The following is an 18,291-nucleotide window of genomic DNA, read 5'->3' on the forward strand; positions in this document are numbered from 1 at the left end:
ACCAGAATTTCTGCTGGTAAGCAAAACTGTTGTTAAGTGAGTCATGCTGGATTTTATGAGCCTTTTTTGCCATAGCTGTTAAGCAAAACTGATTTCCCCCATTTATTTTGCTTGTCGGAAGGCATCTGGGAAAGTTGCAAAGGGTAATCTCATGATCCCAGGACACTGTTGTCAATACATGTTGGTTGCCAAGTGCCTGAATTTTGTTGATGTGACCATAGGAACACTGTTATGGTTGTAAATGCAAGGACCAGTGAGTAAGTCACTTTTTCCAGTGCCTTTGTAACTGAAAGGTTGCTAAACAAATGGTTGATGGTCAGTGGTGGAATTCAGCCGGTTCACACCAGTTCGGCAGAACCGGTAGCTAATTTTTTGTTGCCCAGGCCCAGAATGGACTTCTGGAAGCAGCATCCACACAGAGAACCGGTTGTTCACATATTTGAATCCCACCACTGTTCTAGGTCAAGGACTACTTGTAGTCTAGTGTTTCTCAACCTCAGTAACTTTCAAATGCACGGACTTAAATTCCCAGAATTCCCCAGCCAGCAATCTGACGGGAGAATTCTGAGAGGTGAAGTCAATGCATCTTAAAGTTGCTGAGGTTGAGAAACACTGCTTCTTTCAATCTTTTCCACCCAAACTGCTTATAATTTGTCCATGCTCTTATTCCCCCACCCCCGTGGGTCCTGTCAGTTTCAGGCAGCTTGGCGAAAAGGTCCAATTGCATAGACAAATATAACATTGATATAAATACTGAATCAATGAAGGTTGGAGATTTGGGGACCATGGAAGCTCTCTCTGTGAGATCATCTAGCTATGTACCCCATCCCCAAGAAGGCCATTACAGAGGATAGAGGTCAGCTATGGCAGGATTCTTCACAATCCTGCAGGCTCAGGGTCTTGCAATCTGCTGGGGTATTTGAGGAGTTGAAGTCCACCCATCTGAAAGTTGCTGAGTCTGAGAAACACTGTTATAGTTGATTGTTTCAAGGGCCACTGAGACATCCAGTAAGACCAGGCTCCATCCAGGCCTGTAGTTCAGTTCCCTGACTTGGTTACTTGACTGGAAAGAATCCAGACATCTCATTTCCTCTCGTGTCTCTGAAAGTGAAGGCATCTTAGCATCTTCTCAATAACCTTCTCTAAAATGGGAAGGCTGGAGATACAAAATGCAGATTTAGGAGCCCATGGAAGACTTGAAAAGGACTTGGTTGGGTGTCTGTCCCCCCCTGCAACTTAAGCCAAAGCCGCCAAAGATATCAGTCTTCATTAACCAGTGGGAGGGAGTTACTAGATGATCTAAAGCAGCTGAGGAATTCTGGGAGTTGAAGTCCACAAGTCTTAAAGTTGCCAAGGTTGAGGACTGCTGATCTAAACTGTCCATTAGAAGCTGGACAGAACCCAATCTGAACCTGTTAATAGCCCCAATGACCTGGGAAGTGTGCTTGTTTGCATGCCTAGCCAACATTGTGGTGAGGGTAAGGGAAAGGATTCTCCTTTCAAACTGGAGCAGTCGGGGATAACTTTAAATTGCCTCAGTTGTGAGCTGGGGAAAAGAGGAAGACAAAGTCATGAGGACCTTGAAAAAAACAACAACCCAAAAAAGCAATTTCCGAGGATATTTTTGATGCCGTCAAAGGGGAAATGAGGACATCTCTTTGGTATCTGCCACACAAGCCCTTGTGAGAACAAAGCTGCAAATACCCCACAACGGTGGACTTGTAGCTGCAGGAAGTAGCTTATTAATTCCAGATGACATTTCCTCCCCACCCACCTCCATTTTTTTTTAATTTCCTGTAATTGCAGCTTTCAGCAAGGATGGGGAGGAATGTTTGTGCATGGCAGGGTGGAAGTGGAAAGCTTTCTGAGAAAAAGGAAGAAGGAAGTCGACAAAGGCAAGCAGTCTGGCAAGGAAGCCCAGCTCCAAGAAGAGAGGTTGGCAGAAATCCTAGAATTTCATTCCCAGAAAGACAGACGCTACAAAATCTTCCAAATTTTAGAAGAGTTGAAAGCCACAGCTGACACTGCGTCCCTCTGGATTTATTAGATTGTTTAAAATACTGCCTTTATTATTTGGATAAGTAACTAAAGGCAATGCCTAAGGCAGGTGCCTTACAGCCCTATGATTCTATGTTCTATGATTTTACTAGAACTCACAGTCTCCTGGTGATTGGCCCAAAGCTACCCAGCCGTCTTTCATGCCTAAGGTCAGACTAGAACTCACAGTCTCCTGGCGATTGGCCCAAAGTCACCCAGCCAGCTTTCATGCCTAAGGTCAGACTAGAACTCACGGTCCCTGGCTTGTAGGCCAACACCTTAATCATTACACCAATCCGGCCCTGATGCCCGGTGAGTGGGGGTTTTCTTGCCAGTTTTGGCCAGATGTATTCTCTATCTGGGGTTAGTGGAAAGCCAGGCCTCAAATGGCCTCAGTCCTTGTGTGTTTTCATGCATCTGGATCCATTCCCCACCAGCAGGAAATGTTGCAATCTGGGAGGGAGGGAGGAGAGAGACACAGAGAGAGCAAATGACCCCCATCATTGCGGTGTTTATTGTCTGCAGGGAGAAGGTTTCTACACAGCTGTCAAGGTTTCCTTGGAAAAAGCCTTCGGAGGGTGCAGCAAGAGGTCACAAACAGCTGGAAGGGGGGGAACACGGCAGAGGGGCCGACCGCCTGCTCCCTTGTGCCCTCCCTGCCCCCTGGTGCCCTGCCACTCCCCCCTCTGCCATTGGCCCTGCGGGTAAATCAGTGTTACAAGAGAGTACAAGAGAGCACAAGAGAGAAAGAGAGAAAGAGAGAGAGAGAAAAAAAAAGCCACCGAATTAAATAAACAGAGGAGAGGCGGTTTATATAATCTGCAGGACAGCTTGTCCTCAAACTCTGCACGGATTAAAGGGTTGGCTACAGCTGTTGCTCATTAAACAGGCAGGCTCCCCTCCCTTGCGCTCCCCCCTGCTCCCAGAAATGGCGTCCACCACCCCCTTCCCCAGGATGGCTGGTCCCCTTCCAAAAGCTCGCCTTCTCCAGGGGGGTGGGAATGGAGAGCAAAGACTTCCAGTATTTTATTGGATCACTATTTATCTTTGCCAAGTACTTTTTAACGAGGAACCTTGGTTTGGATGGAGGGGGCGGGAAAGGCAATTGGATTGTGGAGGTTGTGTATGTGTGCGTGTACGTGGGCAAGCACTCCAAGCTTCGCTTGAGGGTTCGGTAGATTCCCATCAGGAAGTTGAACCTGTGCCAGATTTCAGAGCCTGTGCCCAGTGGCACAGGATATGGGGGCGGGGGGGGGGGCGGGCGGGGGAGGAACGCATTCCTGTGCATTCGACCGAATGGAGCAAAGAAAAGATTGGTCTCCTGGCTCTTTCCTTCGCTCCCCCCCCCACCCCCGCCTTTGAAACTGGAGGCCTGCTTCAAGCTTAGGCAGGAAAAGGGGGGGGGATAATTTAAAATGTGCCAAATTGAAGGCAATCTCTTCTAGGAAAAGCTACCCTCTCCTTTGTGTGTTACTGTTCTGAGTTGATCAGAAAGCAGTGGAATATAAAAGGGAGTGTGGGGGGTTAAAAACTAAAGAAACAACCCCCCCAACATACTCTGGGTCACCAGAATTGCCCCCTTCTTCAAAAGGACGGTGAGTGAAAGAGGCGGGAAGCCAAAGCAGATGTGTGCATGCAGAGATGCGGCAGGCAGACTCCTCTGAAAAGTAGATTATTCTGAGAGTTCTTTGGAATATTTAGAGAACCGAACCCTCTTGGATGCAATGATACAGGTAGTCCTCGCTTAATGACTATCTGCTTAATGACCATGTGAAACTATGACAGACTCCACAAATTCTACTTATAACCTAATTCCAGAGTTACATTGACTGCACGCGCGCACACACACACACACACACACACACACACACAGAGTCGCATGTCTGCATTTCGGATGCTTGGCAAGCAGCTCGCTTTTGCAGCTGGCTGCAGTCTTCTGTGATCAGATTTACAATGTTTTTACTGGTTTCTCATCTTTTCAGCCACTTTCAGCAAAAATCACTCCTAAGCATACGTTGCTTCACTTAACGACCAGAGCAAGGAAGTCATAAAATCGGGTCTGGTCCCATGGAAGCCTTGTCTTACAACTGTCATGAGGTACGGTGGAAATTCTGGAAGAAGAGAAGGTTTGTATGCATTTGTGCATTTGAAAAGGTATGCAGAAGCCAGAAAAATTATTCCCCAAAAATTAATTGGAAGGAAGGAAGACCAGAGCAGGAACTCATGCAGAGATGTAACAGGCATCCTTCTCTTTGGTTATTCTAGATGGAAAAGACAAAGTCAAATGTCCCACCTGCAGAAGAGAACGATGGGAAAGAGAGGGTGGAGAACAGACTCATGCAGAGACCCAGCAGGCATCTTCTTCTGTTGCAACTCTAGGCACCTAAAAGTGTTTGAGTATTTAGTTTCTTAACTTTCCAAGTCTTGTTCGCAAGTGACTTGTAGGGTAGAAATGAAAGTGGATAGCTTAGGGGAGAAACTTAAAAAGAAGAAAAAATATTCTGAGAGGTCAGCTGCAATCTGAAAAGAGTCTGGATTTGCACTGGCATTTTAGAATCCCAAAGTTGCTGCCTGCAAGTTTGATTGTTGCTAGTATAACATTTTTGATGTTGTGTTGTAAATCCAGATGCATTTGCATAGTGTTCACCTGTGCCCTGGTGCAAGGGTGGGGGTGGGGGTGGGGGTGCTGTTCCTCTATTTTTTATAAAATCTTATCTAGAAATATCAGCTCCCATCTACATAAGTTAATTTGTATTTCTTATTCTTCTTGGTTTCTCAGCTCTCCTTAAATAGGGAGAAGGTTATTTCCCCTGAATGAAACAACAGGCCCCATAGTTGCTTTGTGTGTGTGTGTGTGTGTGTGTGTGTGTGTGTGTGTGTTGAAAAAAAAAACTCACACAAAAACTTGCTTTTTGGAATCCTCCTTGGCAGAGGTCCCAGTTGCCACTTAGTGGCCTGTCCCCGACCTCTGCTGGTGGGATTTTCTCCCTGCACCGTTCTTCCTTGCTTGGTCCTCTCCATGGCCACCTGCTTAATTTGCTCAGCTTGTATGATGCCTCCAGCTCATCGCAAGACCGTTTGACCAGACACAACTGGTGCAGGATTGTGAACAATCCTGCTGTAGATGAATCCTATCCTCTGTAATCTTGCTTGACGTGATGCCAGAAAAGCCCTTTTTTTTCCCCTTTGTGAATTTCTTCAGTGGATGAAATGCCAAATTCCAGGTTACTGAAATCTAATAGGACTTTTATTATATATGCCTTATTTATTTATCAGATTTTTTTATCCTGCCTTTGTTAAAAGTAAAGGTAAAGGTTCCCCCGCACATGCGTGCTAGTCGTTTCTGACTCTAGGGGCTGGTGCTCATCTCCGTTTCAAAGCTGAACAGCCAGCGCTTGTCCGAGGACGTCTCCGTGGTCATGTGGCCGGCATGACTAGATGCCAAAGGCACACGGAACGCTGTTACCTTCCCACCGTAGTGGTCCCTATTTTTCTACTTGCATTTTTACATGCTTTCGAACTGCTAGGTTAGCAGAAGCTGGGACGAGTAACAGGCGCTCACTCTGTTACGCGGCACTCGGGATTCGATCCGCAAAATTGCCGACCTTCTGATCGACAAGCTCAGCGTCCTAACCCACTGAGCCACCGCTTCCCTAAATATGTGTTCCCCTCCCCCAATTTGCATGGCTGTCCCCAGAGGGGAATCAAAATATGGTAGCCCCAACTGTGTGAACATAATTACTATCTTGACACTCTCTCTCTCTCTCTCTCTCTCTCTCTCTCTCTCTCTCTCTCTCTCTCTCTCTCTCTCTCTCTCTCTCTCTCTCTCTCTCTCTGTCACACACACACACAAAGTTGTTCCACTTATTACTTGTTCTCACTGTGAGAACACAACATCAAAAATGTTATACTAGCAACGATCAAACTTGCAGGCAGCAACTTTGGGATTCTAAAATGAAAGTGTTTGTTACTCTACAAATAACTCTGGTTGGCAAGCATACCTTATACTCCTTCCTCCCCTTATTTTCCCCTGAGAGGTGGGTTGGGATGAGAGAGAATGATGGCCCAAAGTCAGGCTGGCTTTTGTGCCTAAAGCAGGACTAGAACTCACAGTCTCTTGATGCTTGGCCCACGTTACCCAGTCACTTTTCATGCCTAAGGCAAGGCAGGAACTCACTGCCTCCTGGTGATTTGCCCAAAGTTACCCAGTCAGATTCATGCCTAAGGAACGTCTGTGGAGAGTTTCAGTCATCCAGGTCATGGATGTCCCATAGGTGCTTTTTTCAGGAGGCAAGTGGGCTTTCTTGTTTTTCTTTGAAGATGTTTCGCTTCTCATCCAAGAAGCTTCTTCAGCTCTGACTGGATGGTGGGGAATGGAAGGATTTATATTCCTTGCAGACAGCTGGTGATTTGCATTCTTTTAGAGAGTCGTTGAAGCCATTTGGAAGTTTACCTGTGTCCCCAGGGTCACCTGAATAAGGCAAATGGGTGTGGAGCCTTCTTGGCTGCAGGATGTTTTCCACCCTGTGTCCCTTCACTGTTGAAGACAGGCACAGGCTGTTGGGGATGAGTCTGTTGCCTGCCTCTCAAACTGAAGCTCAAATGGTTTCTGCACTACTGAGGTGACCCTGAGGATACAGATAAAACTCCAAGTGGCCTCAATCACTCTCTAAAAGAATGCAAATGACCAGCTGTCTGCAAGGAATATAAATCCTTCCATTCCCCACCATCCAGTCAGAGCTGAAGAAGCTTCTTGGATGAGAAGCGAAAGGTCTTCAAAGAAAAACAGGAAAGTCCAGTTGCCTCCTGAAAAAGCACCTTTGGGATTCCTAAGGCATGAAAGGCAGGACTAGAACTCACAGTCTCCTGGTGAAGGGCCCAGAGTCCCCCAGCTGGCTTTCACGCATAAGGCAGGATTAGAACTCACTGTCTCCCAGTTTCTGGGCTTTAACCATTAATTGTCTCCTTTAGCCTTACTGTCCCCCCCCCCGCCTCCTATTGTTGTCCCTCCTTTCTGAAGGACAAGATCTTTGATACTTTACCAGCTACAGAGGTTTATGAATGAAACCAATCATCAGACTCTCCACTGAAATGGGCTTACTCACCGTAGACTTCCTGGAAAAGAATCCACATACATACCAACTAGTATGTGACATCCTTAGCTTCTTTTTGATATCAAGTATAGATGATTCCTGGGCAAGGAGGCTCTATTTAGCTGTTTGCTAACTTGTTTGCCCTACAAACAAACAACATGAAATTTTCTGCTCCAGAGAAAAAATTGGCTAGGTCAGTTTCCTGCATTAGCCAGTGTTTGCAGAGTGACCTTAGTAGGATGTGGAAATAGTAAACTGGGGTTTTGCCAGTTCAAATCTACTGTCTTGCTTGATGATCAGAGATTTTCTAAGAATTATGCAGTGAAGGGACAACTCATCATATACTATCAATGATATTCTTCCAAAGTGATATTGCTAGTCATGCCAAACAAATCTTATTTCACTCTTTGTCAAAGTGATTAAATTAGTGGACCAGCGAAATGCAGTGGATATAACATACTTGGGTTTCAATAAGTCATTTGACAAAGTAGACCACAACCTACTTCTCAGTAAATTTAAAAAAAAATAAATTGGGATAGACAGCATCACCACCAAATGGATTTGTAACTAGCTGACAAATTGTATTCAACGTGTAGTCCTTAATGGAACTACATCTACATGGAGGGAAGTAAGCAGTGGAGTACCCCAAGGCTCCATTTTAGGTCCAGTACTCTTCAACATCTTCATAAACGATTTAGATGAGGGAATAGAAGGGGAACTCATCAGATCTGCAGATGACACTAAACTGGCAGGAATAGCCAACACCCCAGAAGATAGGCTTAAGATCAAGATGGATCTCGACAGACATGAGCACTGGGCCCTATCTAGCAAAATGAAATTCAATGTAGAGAAAACTAACGTTTTAAACTTAGAGAAGAAAAAACAAATGTACAGCTACAGATTAGAGGAAACTGATTCAACAGCAGTAACTGTAAGAGGGATCTTGGAGTCCTAGTGGACAATCACTTAATCATCAGCCAGCAGTGAGCAGCAGCAGCAGCCCAAACATACAATTCAATCCTAAAATAAGGTAAAGGTAAAGGTTCCCCCGCACATGCGTGCTAGTCGTTTCCGACTCTAGGGGCCGGTGCTCATCTCCGTTTCAAAGCCGAAGAGCCAGCGCTTGTCCGAGGACGTCTCCGTGGTCATGTGGCCGGCATGACTACATGCCAAAGGCGCACGGAACGCTGTTACCTTCCCACCGTAGTGGTCCCTATTTTTCTACTTGCATTTTTACGTGCTTTCGAACTGCTAGGTTGGCAGAAGCTGGGACGAGTAACAGGCGCTCACTCTGTTATGCGGCACTCGGGATTTGACCCGCCAAACTGCCGACCTTCTGATCGACAAGCTCAGCGTCCTAACCCACTGAGCCACCACGTCCCTAGACTGCATTAAAGAAAGATAGAATCAAGATCATGTGAAATACTAGCACCGCTTTATAAAGCCTTAGTAAGACCACGCTTAAAATACTTTATCCAGTTTTGGTCACCATATTATAAAAAAAAGATGTTGAGAATCTGAAAAGAGTGCAGAGAAGAGCAACCAAGATGATTAGAGGGCTGGAGGCTAAAACATAGGAAGAGCAGTTGCAGGAGTTGGGTATGTGTAGTTTAATGAAGAGAAGGACTAGGGGTGACATGATAGCAGTGTTCCAATATTTGAGGGGCTACCACAAAGAAGAGGGGGGTCAACCTATTTTCAAAAAGCACCAGAAAGCAAGACAAAAAGCAATGGATGGAAACTAATCAAGGAGGGAAGCCAACTAGAACTAAGGAAAAATTTCTGAATGGTGAGAACAATTAACCAGTGGAATGGCTTGCCTTCAGAAGTTGTGGGTGCTCCATCACTAGAGGCTTTTAAGAAAAAACTGGTCAGCTGTTTGTCTGAAGTGATATAGGGTGTCCTGCCTGAACAGGAGATTGAACTAGAAAACCTTCAAGGTCACTTCCAATGCTGTTATTCTGTTTGAGGTTTTTGTTGTTGTTGTTAGTTGCGAAGTCGTGTCCGATCCCACGGACAACGTTCCTCCAGGCTTTCCTGTCCTCTACCATCTTCTGGAGTCCATTTAAGCTCACGCCTACTGCTTCAGTGACTCCATCCAGCCACCTCATTCTCTGTCGTCCCCTTCTTCTCTTGCCCTCGATCTTTCCCAGCATTAGGCTCTTCTCCAGTGAGTCCTTCCTTCTCATTAGGTGGCCAAAGTATTTGAGTTTCAGCTTCAGGATCTGGCCTTCTAGAGAGCGGTGTTTGAAGTTAATACGTTTTATTTATACGGTAGCTCTTCTGAATTGTGCTCTTCTTTCAAATGATTTGCTCCCTATTGACTAATATTCTGCAGCTTTTTCTCCCATGCTTGACTCCTACCTTAGTGATGGGCAAACCTCACCTGTGAGACTCCTACCTGCCACTGAACTATTTAAAGATACAGTGTTAAGCATTCTCCTAACTTTTCCAAATTATTTATATGTCCCTGTATTGCCACCTAGTGGTAATATACCAAACCAGAGACAGAGAGCAATTCTCATTCCTTTTTAAAAATATTATCCTTTATATCTCATCTTTCTGAATACACTATCAAGGGCAGTATGGCAGTACTTGTGATATCGTAACTTGGGATTAATATAACTATTTTGGGGGCCTCCCTTCCCTGAGAGGACAGATCCATTAACAACTTTCCAACGAGAAAAAGCAAGATATTGTTATATGCAGTTCTTTCTCCAACAGATACGACTTTTATTTTTTATTTTTATTTTTTATTTTATAACTTACGACCACAATTGAGCCCAAAATTTCTGTTGTTAAGTGAGACATTTGTTAAGTGAGATTTGCTCCATTTATGACCTTTCTTGCCACAGATGTTAAGGGTATAATTGAAACCCCACCTTGAGGGGTTGTTTTGTTTTTTGTTTTTGTATTAACCCACCTCTTGGGACACCCTGGATGGTATAAATCTTAACCATCAGATCTCTTTCTTATATTTCAATTGCAGGTGTTTAAATTTTGGATGCTACAAAGCTTAAAGCTCTCCAGATAACAACCTTGCTTCTCCAATAGAAGTACAAAGGCAATAAGCATTTATACTGTGGAAGTTGCTGGAAAATTAAATGAATGCCTTGCTAGCGTCAATGTTTCTGTCTGCCTTGGGGCAAAACTGAATTGCTCACAGCTCGCTTCTGAACGGGATATATGGGGTGTTTCAGCAGAACTGTGGAAATGTGGAATTGAAGTTCTAGAACTAGGAAATACAAGTCCATCATTTCCAGCAACCTGTTACCAACTAAGATCAGCTAGATTGGAGGGTTGGAGGAGGTAATAGAAAGACAATATCCACTATCCCCACTGTTATTCATCTTCACTTTGGAAGTTTTGAGTAGAAATATTAGGCAAGATATAGAAATTAAAGGATTAGAAATAAAAGGTGAAATATATAAACTACAAGCATTTACTGATGATTTGGTGTTTATTTTAGAAGAACCTTTGGAGATGATTCCTAAACTATTGGGAAAGATAGAACAGTATGGAGAAATGGCAGGACTGAAAATAAATAGAGAAAAAACCTAAAGTAATAGTTAAAAACCTTATTTTTATTTTTATTTATTTATTTTATTTATTTATTTATTTTATTTATTTTAATCCCATTTATATCTTCTCCGAAGACTCAGGGCGGCTTACAATCTAAGAAGCACAAATCAATGTGCTTAGCAATAGATAAGTAAAAAAACAAAAAAACAAATATCAGAAAAGACAGAATTGCAGATAGTTAAAAAGGTTAAATATCTAGGGATACAGTTAACAGCAAGATGTTCGACGATAAAAGAAGATAATTACACAAAATTATTGACTTAAAACTGGATTTGGAAAAATGGAAAAACTTGCAATTATCAATATTAGGAAGAATTGCCACAGTGAAAATGAATTTACTACAGAAAATCTTATTTCAATTTCAAACAATACCTATAAAATTGGAGAATTTTTTTTTGAAGATTTGAACTCACTAATTTTGAAATTTGTTTGGCAAAGAAAGCAAGCTAGAATTAAGCGGAAATTGTTACAAGATGCCAAGGAAAATGGAGGATTTGGCCTACCGGAGTGGGTTCTATACCAGGGGTAGGCAACCTCAGCTCTTTTATGACTCGTGGACTTCAACTCCCAGAACTCCTGAGTCAGCTGACTCAGGAATTCTGGGAGTTGAAGTCCACGAGTCATAAAAGAGCCGAGGTTGCCCCGTTCTATACTATCAAGCATTTGTATTAACATGGGTAAAAGAATGGATAATTCTTAAAAACAAAAGATTGTTATATCTGGAGGGGCATGATTTACAATTATTTTTTTTTATTTTATTTTATTATATTTGTATACCGCCCTTCTCCCGAAGGACTCAGGGCGGTGAACAGGGCACATATAAAAAATACAGAATACAAAAATTAAAAAGAATTAAATAGGAGCCCAGCTAAAACAATCAATAGTAATATAAAAAACCCCATTAAAACCCCAACACATCCCCCATCAGGCCAGGCCGGCTTGTTCAAATAGATGGGTCTTCAGACTGCGTCGGAAGGAGCGAAGGTCAGGTGCCATCCGGAGCTCGACTGGCAGCTGATTCCATAAAGCCGGAGTGCCCACAGAGAAGGCCTTCCCCCTGGGGGCCACCAGCCGACATTCTCTGACCGGAGGCACCCTGAGGAGGCCCTCTCTGTGGGAACGCACAGGGCGGAGGGAGGTTGACGCCGGCAGCAGGTGATCCCCAAGGTACTCCGGACCCATGCCATGTAGGGCTTTAAAAACCATTACCAGAACCTTGAATCTCACCCGGAAGACAACTGGTAACCAATGCAGCTCGCGGAGCAAAGGTGTAACATGGGAGTACCAGGAGACTCCCAAGACAACTCTCGCGGCTGCATTCTGTACCAGTTGGAGCCTCCGAGTGGTCTTCAAGGGAAGCCCCATGTAGAGAACAGACGAGAGGTCACGAGCGCATGAATGACCGTACACAGGGCATCCCGGTCCAGATAGGGCCGCAGCTGGCGCACCAGGCAAACCTGGGCGAAAGCCCCCCTAGTCACAGCCACTATATGATCTTCCAGAGTAAGCCGCGAATCTAGGAGGACTCCCAAGTTGCGAGCCCTATCTACAGGGGGTAAAAGCTCACCCCCCATGGAAAGAGGTGGAATATTCTGAATATCCCGGGATGCCGGAATGCACAGCCACTCAGTCTTATCAGGGTTGAGCTGAAATCTGTTCCTCCCCATCCAGACCCGAACCGCCTCCAGGCAACGGGACATCACGTCGAGGGCATCACTGGGGTGGTTTGGGGTCGAAATGAAAAGCTGGGTATCATCAGCATACTGATGATACCCAACTCCAAAACCACGAATGATCTCACCCAGCGGTTTCATGTAGATGTTGAACAGGAGAGGCGAGAGGACCGACCCCTGAGGAACTCCACAAACGAGAGACCTTGGGGTCGACCTCTGCCCCCCTGCCAACACCGACTGCAAACGTCCCAGGAGATAGGAGGAGAACCACCGAAAAACTGTGCCTCTCACTCCCAATCCCCTGAGACGCCGCAGCAGGATACCATGGTCGATGGTATCGAAAGCCGCCGAGAGGTCTAAAAGGACTAGGACAGAGGAATATCCCCTGTCCCGGGCCCTCCAGAGATCATTCACCAGAGCGACCAATGCCGTCTCCGTGCTGTACCCTGGCCTGAAACCCGATTGGCACGGGTCTAGATAATCCGCTTCATCCAGGACCAGAGGGAGCTGATGCGCCACCACACTCTCAACAACCTTCGCAAGAAAGCAAAGGTTGGAGACCGGATGAAAGTTATTTAACACAGCTGGGTCCAAGGCAGGCTTCTTGAGGAGAGGTCTCACCACCGCCTCCTTCAAGACGGTGGGGAAATTACCCTCACTCAAAGAAGCAGATATAACCGCCTGGAACCAGCCTCGTGTCCCCTCCCGAGCTGCATAGACCAGCCAGGAAGGGCACGGGTCCAATAAACATGTGGTGGAGCTCAACCTCCCCATAATCCTGTCCACTTCCTCAGGGGTCACAGAATCAAACTCCTCCCAGATAACATCGACAAGACCGCCCGTGTCCTGATCGTCAGACTCTGCCCAGTTGGAGTCCAGACCAGTCCGAATCCGAGCGATTTTATCCAACAGATGTTGACTAAACTCCTCGGCACGGCCCTGCAAGGGTTCCTCCCTCACCTCCTGATTAAGGAGGGAGCGGGTCACCCTAAACAGGGCGGCCGGGCGATTATCTGTGGACGTGATGAGGGCGGAGAAGTAATTAGACCTCGCCGCCCTCATCGCTGCGAGATAAGACCTAATGTGGGTTCTTAGTCGCAACCGGTCGGATTCGGATCGGCTGGACCTCCAACAGCTCTCTAGGCCCCGTCTCCGACGCTTCATCTCCCGAAGCTCCACGGAGAACCACGGAGCTCGCTGGGATCTGCACCAGGTCAGGGGCCGCAAGGGTACAACTCGGTCAAGTGCCTCTGTGGCCGCCCTTTCCCAGGCTTCCACTAAGGCATCCGCCGAGTTGTGAGCAACGGAGGCAGGTGGGGACCCCAGCGCTGCCGGGAACCTATCAGGATCCATTAAGCGCCTGGGGCGGTACCATCTAGTTGGCTCCGTACAACCACGGCGGGGGGTGGCAAAACGGAAGACCAGCCGCAGGAGGTGATGATCGGTCCATGACAGGGGCATAACAGTTGGAGAGCCCCCACCAAGATCATCAAACCACCGTCCAGATAAGAAAACCAAGTCAAGGGTGTGGCCTCCCTCATGAGTCGGTCCAAGAATTACTTGCGTCAGGTCCATGGCCATCATGGAAGCCATGAACTCCCGAGCTAACTCAGATGATCCTCCTAGGGATGGTAGATTGAAGTCACCCAAAACTATAAGTTTGGGGAACTCAATCACCAACCCCGAGAGGACATCGAGTAGCTCAGGCAGGGCTGCCGCTGTGCGACTAGGCGAAAGGTACACCAGCAGCAAGCCCAACTGCGCCCCAGGACCACATCTCAAAAAGAGAGACTCACACCCGACTATCTGGGGAACGGTGGTCTCCCGCGGACACAAGGTCTCCCTAATAACTACCGCCACTCCCCCGCCCCTACCTTGAGCCCGAGGCCGGTGTAGCACCCGGAAACCTGGTGGGCAAAGATCAATCAAAGGAACACCACCCTCTGGGCCCAACCAAGTCTCCGTGATGCAAGCCAGGTCCGCCTGCTCACCCTCAACTAGATCCCGGACAAGGGGAGCCTTATTAACAACGGGATGGCATGCTTTTTTATGGTATGGAAAAAATAGAGTTCATCAATATTTCCAAAATCATTATATAAGAAATGCACTGTTAGCAACATGGGAAAAAATAAAAAGTAAAATATATTTAAAAATTCCAGGGTGGTTGTCAACAATGAAAGTATTTGTACACCCAAATTTAGTGGACTTTGGAAAAATCTGGACATATAGAGATATTCTAAACTCTGAAGGAAATTTAAAATCTAAACAAGTAATGGAAAATCAGGGTGTCAACCTAATGTGGTGGACATATTTAGAAATACAAACTAGATATGATAGAGATGTTAAAATGTATGGATTTTATAAGGAACAAACTGTGATTGATAAGACGTTGTTGACTTCAGATGAAAAACTAAGAAAATGTGTAATTTTTTATTAAGTTTAGAAATGGAAAGTGAACAAGTTAAAGAAACAAAGATAAGATGGGCGAAAAATGTTGGTTATAATGTAGAACTAGAAAAATGGCAAAATTTATGGGAAAGAAACTATACATTGACAATGTCGATTTCCTATAAAGAAAAGTTATACAAAATGTTTTATAGATGGCACTTGCCACCAGCAAGATTAGCAAAATATTTAAAAATATGTCAGATAGATGTTGGAAATGTAAACATAAGTCAGGCACGTATAATCATATTTGGTGGACATGTGAAAAAGTAAAGAATTATTGGAAAAAGATACATATTTGGCTAGAACAGATGTTAGGAGAACATGTTGATTTTAAATCTGAATTTTTTCTATTAGGTATAATGCCAGAAAAGACTAATAAATAAAGCTTATACTTGACTTTGCATGTCATAACAGCGGCAAGAATTACATTAGTGCAACACTGGAAAAATGAAGGAATCCCATCAGATGAAGAAATAATTAAAAAAATACTAGAATGCGCAGAGATGGACAGATTGACTATGAGACTGAAAGAAAAAGAAGAAACGGACTATTATCAAACTTGGGATTTATTTTACCATGGGTAGGAGGAAAAAAAGAAAGGATTAGGAATTAAATATGTATCAGCACGTAAACTCAGACAGCATGTTGGTTGCAAAATTAGTACTGTATGTATGGGAAAAATGAATAAAAAAAAGAAAGACATTGTGAATGTGGTATCTCTTGGGGTTAATGGGCTCCTCTCCCATCTGACTTTTCATGAATGGATAAGTAAGGAAGATGGTGGATTTTTATGATCAATGGAATAGCATGCTGGCTGGAGTTGTGACTGCTCCATCACTGGAAATGTTCAAAAATAGACTGGACAACCATTTGACTGGATGGTATAAGACTCCTACCTTGAGCAGGCAGTTGGACTAGAAAACCTCCAAGGTCCCTTCCTGCTTGTGATTCTATATTCCATGTTCCATGCAGCTTGAGGATATGTGGACTTCAACTCCCAGAATTCCATGCCAGTTGGGGAATTCTGGGAGTTGAAGTCCCCACATCTTCCTGTTGTCAACATTGAGAAACACTGGTTTGACAAATGAAAGAAGATAAAATGCCAACCAAAATGCATAGATATAAGATGCAGGATGCCTGATGTAGTAAAATTCCTAAACTGGGTTGAAAGTTGGATTTGAAGGGCAAAACAGGTCCTTCCAGTTCTATGCTTCTCGGTTCTGTGATCAAATCCCTGGTATAAACCGACTACCTAACCTGAACTGGAAAATCAAACTGAACAGAATGTGTTTGGAAGGGCATTCTGCATGCACAAAAAGGCAGGACAAGAAGCAACAGATGGAAACTAACCAAAGAGAGAAGCAACCTGGAACTAAGGAGAAATTTCCTGACAGTTAGAACAATTAACCAGCGGAACAACCTGCCTCCAAAAGCTGTGAATGCTCCAACACCGGAGGTTTTTAAGAAGAAAGTGGACAGCCATTTATCTCAAATAGTATAGGGTTTCCTGTGTGAGCAGGGGGGGTTGGACTAGATGACCTCTAAGGTCCCTTCCAACATCATCATCATCATCATCATCATTATTATTATTTTGAAAAAGCTAGGCACTTTTTATATTATATATTATTACCGACTGTTTTAGCTGGGCTACTATTTAATTCTTTTTTCATTTTTGTATCTTGTTTTTTTATGTATGCCCTGTTCACCGCCCTGAGTCCTTCGGGAGAAGGGCGGTATACAAATACAATAAAACTAAACTAAACTAAACTTGTCTTTATTAATTCAAATGGGATCAAATCAGTTGGATCAGAGCCAATCCAAGCCCTTATAATAAATTATTCTCCCAGTAGCTTTGTTTTATTAAAAGGTGCAGTGGTTAGAGACAGGTGTGAGGTTAATTTAATTTAATAATTTAATTTAATTTAATTTAATTTAATTTAATTTAATTTAATTTAATTTAATTTAATTTAATTTAATTTAATTTAATTTAATTTAATTTAATTTAATTTAATTTAATTTAATTTAATGGAGTTATAAGGCCTCAACTTCAAAATGACTCCAGGTGGCTGTTCCTAATAGTGGTTTATGATTGTTGAGCTACAGCGGGGCTTTTCAACCTTTTCACCCATTGTACCACTTTTAGCATATGGCAACATCCGAGTACCACCAGTCGCCTAGCAAGTTGTCAAAAACTTGATGTCCCACCCCCCCAAAAGGAAAAAGGTGATGAAGTAAGGTAATCCTCGACTTACGACAGTTCACTTAGTGACTGTTCAAAGTTATAATCACACTGAAAAAAGTGCCCCCCAAGCCACAGCCGAGCAAGACACCTGCCTGCCCATTTGGCAACACTCTTCCTCCTGTCCGAGGTTTTCATTGTTGTGAGCATTTCTGTTGAGGATTGGCAGCGGGGGTGGGGTGGGTTGGTTTATATTCCCCCCGTCTGCTGGGTAGTTGCAGCAGGTTTTGGTCACTTCAAATGACCCTGGGACACTGTGACCATCATAAATATGAATCAGCTGCCAAGCATCTGAATGTAAACCACAAGACCCTGGAGATGCTACAACATTCCAGCTGATCGGTGCTTCTTCTGGGCTCAGCAGAAGCACCAGCATCAGCGCCGAGCTCCAGCTGGAGCCTAGCGCTGATCCTGGCGCTTCCGCTGAGCCCTGACAGCCCTGCAGCTCCAGCCATCTCTCGCTCAGACTTGTGCGGTGCTGCCACCAGTTCAGTTCATTCCCCTCCTCCGCTACCACTTTTCTAGGATGGTCATGTACCACCTGCCAGGTGCCAATGTACCACAGGTGGTACCCGTACCACTGGTTGAAAAGCCCTGAGCTACAGATCCAAAGTCCCATTTGGCTTTGGCATTCACTGAATAACTTAACTCGATTAGCTACCTCACAGGGTTGTTGGTATAAACCAGGAATCTCCAAACTTGGCAACTTTAAGACTTGTGGACTTTAGCTCCCAGAATTCCTCATGCTGGCTGGATAATTCTGGGAGTTGACATTCATAAGTCTTAAAGTTGCTATGTTTGGAGATCCTGGTATGAAGTAATCTCAGAAAGCTGAATTCCAATCAAGTCAGCAGAGATCTTAAAATTCCATATATAAGGTCAGTCTACCTCTCCGTTTACTAATCCAAAACCTGTTTGTTCTGGACTTCCGGTGGCGACGTGACGCCGAAGACAGCCGTTTTTGGGCTGCCCGCTCCGCAGCTGTGTTTTTCCATCGTAAACAGCGCCGATCAGCTGTTTAGATGGATTTGAAGCCCCCTCCTCGGGAGAAGAGGAGGGGGTGAGGCCCCAGGTAGGGGTTGAGCTCTCCGGGGCCGCCTGAGCTGAGAGTTTGGGCGGCTGAAGGATTGAGCCCCCCGAAGCCTGGGTTGCTCCGAGCTGCGCAGCGCCCCTGCTCCGGGATTTATGGAGCAGAGCCAGGCGTTAGCAACCACCCCTG

At 44.8% G+C, this 18,291-nt stretch overlaps 1 long non-coding RNA gene across 1 annotated transcript; it reads left to right on the forward strand.

Annotated features, from left to right (window-relative positions):
• The first annotated feature begins 1,842 nt into the window (after positions 1–1,842).
• On the forward strand, positions 1,843–15,567 carry LOC308659136. The gene is made up of 3 exons (XR_014024458.1): positions 1,843–1,935; positions 4,020–4,163; positions 15,188–15,567. It is a non-coding gene; the product is annotated as an uncharacterized lncRNA (long non-coding RNA).
• The last annotated feature ends 2,724 nt before the right edge of the window (positions 15,568–18,291 follow it).

This window comes from Vipera berus (assembly GCF_964194415.1).
Source record: "Vipera berus genome assembly, chromosome: 1".
NCBI classification, from domain to species: domain Eukaryota; kingdom Metazoa; phylum Chordata; class Lepidosauria; order Squamata; family Viperidae; genus Vipera; species Vipera berus.